The sequence below is a fragment of the Vanellus vanellus genome (genome assembly GCF_965231255.1).
Source record: "Vanellus vanellus genome assembly, chromosome: 21".
NCBI classification, from domain to species: Eukaryota; Metazoa; Chordata; class Aves; order Charadriiformes; family Charadriidae; genus Vanellus; species Vanellus vanellus.
Window position 1 is genome coordinate 7410709 of NC_138926.1, and position 5260 is coordinate 7415968.

Genomic DNA, 5260 nt, shown 5'->3' on the forward strand with positions numbered 1-5260 from the left:
ATGAGCTTATTCCAACATCACCCAAGCGAGGTAAAATTTACATCCCTTATCTTGTGAGAACCCAAGGAACCTGAGATGATTAGGGCCTCAACTCAACAAAGGTGTTTTAATGTGGGTCTGACTTCAAGAGATTTGAAGAGACAGCTTTAAAACAAGGTGTGTAATAAAGGAGCTGTAAATGAACCGCGCTGCATACTCAAGGATATTTCAGTCTTTGCTGCTAGCAACGGTGTAGTTTGTTTTTGTTGTACTGTTGGGTTTTTTTTATTATTATTAAAAACCAAAAACCAGCAAACGGTGAATGAGGCAGAAATTTTTCAGAGAAATGGATATATACCTTTAACTGGAAATGTTGTCACAGCGTTTGTTTGGATGACGTAACTGTTTGGTCCCCAAGGGGCCAATTCTACTCCCTTTGTTCTCTAGTGCAAGAAGTAGAAATGCTGGTCACGTACTGGTAGATTTTAGGACAAAAAACAAACCTAGTGATAACCTATTTTTCAGCCCTGTAGGAAAAAGAACACAGGCTCCTGGCGTGATCTTTCTGCACAGATTCAACTTTGGGACTATTTCCATGTCAACACAACATTTCATGTCACAACTTCTAAGTTACAGGACCAAGCTGGGCTTTGGAGAGGCCAAAGAAAAGTTAATTTCTCACCTACATAGCTTCAGCCTCTTTCCTTTGCCTTATTATTTTGATCGAAACCCTTCTATTCATCGCAATCAGTGCTCTGATGCTGCTGCCCAATCTCTCTCTTTGTCCTGCTGCGTGTCTGCCTTGTGCTAGTTTTCCCAACGAGCTATCTTAAGCATATGCATCTTAATGTGAAGAAATTTTGCTCACGCAAGGAATAATTCTTCAAGAGCCAGGTACCTCCGCCTTCATAAATTTTTGGGTCAGCAAAGCATTGACATGTCCATACAGAAGACAATAGTCAGAGACATGTAAATGCTTCTGCAATTTCCGTTCATCTGTCACAGACAGCTAAACAGAACATTGCTCTTTTCTGCCTATATTCACCTACAGTCCGAGGGCTTGGTATGGAAGGGACTAAATCTTGTTATGGAAAAAGAGATTACAATCCTGCCACTGGAATTTTTAGCTCAACTTTTATCCTGGAACAGAACTGCAACATGCAAAGGCAAAATGTACAGCTTCCTGAGGCAGCTGCTGCTTTGCATTATAGAGCATGTCTGGGAATCATTAGTGTACATGACAGAGAGCTTCAGGACCCAAGTCCTGCTTGCAAGTTCTTTCCCACCCCCTCTTCTTATAAGGAATTCATGTTACATGCTTTACTGTGTTACAGACCTAAGTTTCTTTCCTTATATTCCCTATGCTCTGAACAGGCCTCCCCGGTGGTGATTAGACATTCTACCTGAACATGCAGCATTTCTGAGCTCAGCAGAGTTCCCCTAGAAAAGAAGTTGGTGATCAGGTGTTGTCCTGTAACGGTCGTGCCAGTCTGCTCCAAAAACATAGGCTGAAGCTACAGAGAATTGCCCCCAAGTCTTCCTGATGGATATTGCTTCAAAGAGACTATTGGTTAGGAGAAAATTTTCAGCTGCAGAATACCTGGAATATCTTGGATATCCTGTGGATAACCCCATGTAATACAAAGGGATAAGAGGAAAATCTCTTCCTTTCCCCCTCCCTTTGCTGTTGTGATGGTCTCCTGAGCATCAGGATGAAACTTTCACTGAGAGAAAGCACCAGACTGATTTCTCTGACCCTGGAAGTGATGCAGCACATTTCCTCTGCCCTTTCTCTAAAACTGAACTGAATTCAAGGATCTCGGTCAATGTGACTTACCTCCCTGTCGCAGCCCCGTCAACTCTACTTTCTTTTAATTGCCCTTTTTGTGATGCTTTGTTTCAAACAGCTAATGCTTTTGGAGCAGAAAACTATTAGTGTCCCCTGGAATGCAAAATACTGTCCGAACTTCAGAAAATCAACCACCCTTCACTACAGTGCTTCTACCATTATTTTCAATGAGTAGCTTGAGAAATGTAGAGTAAGTACAAATCTGTCTTTGCCTCCTAGCTGCAATGCTGTATTATATAGGATGTCGCAGGTATAGTGTAACAAATTCTGATGAGGAAATAATCTGCACATTTTAAGGGTTAGGAGTACTTTAAAAAAATACAGCTGCTGGAGAAACACCTTTTCCATATCTGTGCTTCTTAGGGGCAGTTTCAGACTTGGGAATAAAAAAAATAGGCTTCAGTAACTTAGCATGTAGCATGACTGCTTCGTAAGACAAGGCAGTAAACATCTGGAAGGACCTACAAAGGGAAGTAGATGTCTGATATATTCTGATGTCTTCCAATAGGAAAAGGGGATGAGATCATTGTTAGTGACAAACTAACTCGGTCCCTTCTCTACTGTTTGTTGCAGCACACCCCAAAGCCATCCTCACAGAGGTCCTCGGGACTCTAGAGTAGCAAGAAGGTATCCTCAGCTCGCCTGATCCAAGGTCACTTGAGCAAGTACATGACAGCTCATCGCTAGCCCACAACTCCCTCTGAGGAGAATGGGATACCTTCCCAGGTCCAAACCTTGGTTTACCGAGCCGTCGTTTCACAGGTTATCCTATAGTCTGTCTCCTTGCTTAATGAGCTGCATCTGAAAAGCACAGAATAAGACCTTGCTCTCAGCAGTGGAAAATCAAGCACTAGCACTTGTTGCTTCTCTTTGGGCAGAAAAAGAGACCTTCTCTTTGCATTCTCAAGTTTGCGTTCTCTGTGCCACAGGTTAGTAAAGCCATAGCACTTACGCAGTAAGTTTGTGGAGGGCAGACAAGACAAAACAGGTAACTGTCAGATGAGGTTGCTTTACTGCCTTCTGCTGCAGCTGATCGGGCTGGAAACAGCATACACCAAAGGACAAAATCCTGATTTCTTAATGCTTTCCTCCCAGTTTTCTGTAACACAAGGGCAGGGAAGAAGGAGTTCCAAGATTTTCATGTCTATCCACATACTGCTTGTTTACTGACTTACTTACATATTTACATTGTGGGTTTATTTTAGTTTACCAGATATTGCTTGGCGGCTCCAATTTATCAGACCAATCTTAGCTGCAACGGGAACTGGCAAAGGCCTTATCATTTAATTTTGCTAACATCCTTCATTTCTAATTTATACACCCAGCTCTATGACAAATCGAATTTGTCTAACACAGTAAACAAAAGGGCTTCTAACTCTAGTTTCCTGTAGTGGAATAACATTATTGGAAACACAAATTAAGTGGAACAGGCAGAGCTGGAGAAAGGGATGAGCTTCCCAGCTGTAATTCACATAGGGTCCAACCTGGTTATTTTGCAATAAAGCTAATAGGAATTTGCACCTGGTGTAATTATTCCTAATGATATTAGCTATTTCCCAAGCTTTATGCAGCCTTCTGGAAGGAAATGAGGAAAAAAACCTATATGTATAGTGAGAAACAAACAGGTGATTCAGTATTATTCTGAGCACCAGTGAGCAGAAAGACAGTGATAGAAAGTAGTTGGTCTTTACTGGAAAACAGCTACTATGACTAACCTTGTCACCTGGACTGTTTGTCATCACGACTAGATAAGCAGCAGTCTACTGAAGACGTGGCGTTACCATTGGCACAACAGCATTGAGCAAATATACAGTTATCTGGCAATGTTTGCTGTAGATGCAGCCCTGCACGGATTGCCACAAGAGGAGGCAATCACAGGCTTATCTTACCCTCTGGGAGAGAAGCCTGTGATCACTTCCCCAGGAAAAGGTCATTAAAGGAAACGCCTGGTGGGTCTGTCTTCTCCCTAAATGAAAAATTGCTAGGAAACTAAAATAGATGCCTCTGACTCCATAAAAAAATCAGCTCCTTATTAGCACAGCTGAAGCATAGGGAGAGCCAGTAGCAAAGATCAAAGCCTGCCATGAACTTGTCTTCAGGGTCTCAACAGCTGTCAGTCTCCCAGATGTGCCCATATACCTCCTGACAGGAATCTCCCTCTGACTGGCCTCAGGCCCGGGCTCCCAAACTCATGCACTTCATAAAAGTACCGCTGTGCAGAGCGTACTTGCTTCAGGCTCTGACAGGTTCCTCAGGAGCACTACTTGGGCCCGGATGGGTTAAGGAAAATCAAGGCACGTCTGTAGTTGATGGAAGGCGAAATGTGACTAGGACTCGGTGTCTCTCTGCAAAAACGCGCAGTGCTACCTGAATGCAGCCGTACGGCTTCCAGCTGCCAAGCGCTCTCTTCTCTCTCCATCTGTGCTCCCTCCGCGCTCTTCCCCTGACAGCAATTCGTGCTGCTGGTCCATTTATCTTTCCTCAGCAGCATGTCTTCACCCTCCTCCTGTGCTCAGCCTTTTTATAATATCTCTGTTTATTATTATTTTCTCCCTTGGGAACGGCCTGATGGCGGCTCAGTTTCCTGAGAGTGAATGGGAGTAGCTCTATGGCTTCCCGATTTAGCACCTGGAAACAGGGTCTGGCTGACAGCCCGTGTCAGCGACAGCCCAGCCCACAGCAGCCCCCACTGCTGCTGTTGATTGAGCTGGCAACTGTGACCCTAGGATGCATTTTTTTTCCCTGTCTTCCTATCATTTCTGTCAAAAACCCGAGCTGCTCCCACCCTGTACATGTAGATTATACAGAAAAGAGAGAGAAACGCTTGTCACTTCTTTGCATCCAAATACAGAATCCAGGGAGACCAAGTCTAAAATTAGAGTGCATCACAGACAGCAGCATCTGAGTAAACTCATTTAATGTCACTCCAGCAATGGCCCCTAGGGAGGCTGAAAATATACCTGGCAGCAACTGATAATAAATAACATATAAAGTTAGAAAAAAAAAAAAAAAGTGAAATATTCTTTTCTACTCGTGCCCAGTAGCAGCTTTCTCCCAAGGCAGTCACATTTCAGGTTTTTTGGTGGTTGGGGACAGTGAAGCAGCTTATGCTCTTGAAGTGGTATTTAAAGAAGTAAAAACTCGTGCAAATAGTAAGGGCATAATTTTGATGGCACATTTCTGTATCAGATCAGGAGAGTATCATGAATTATACTACCCCTGAATTTCATCTGTTCTGGGTTTTCTTCTCCATTTGAGGCATTGATTTCAAAGCAAAGGGAAAAAAAAAAAATCCCAACCGTGGACAAGAGATATTTCCAGTCTTCCCAAATATCTGAAAAACAACATTTTCCTTCTGGAATTTACAAATGGAAATTTTATATGTGAGTTGGCTTTCCAGACAGTTGAGACAAGAGGAACCTTTGTTTTGAC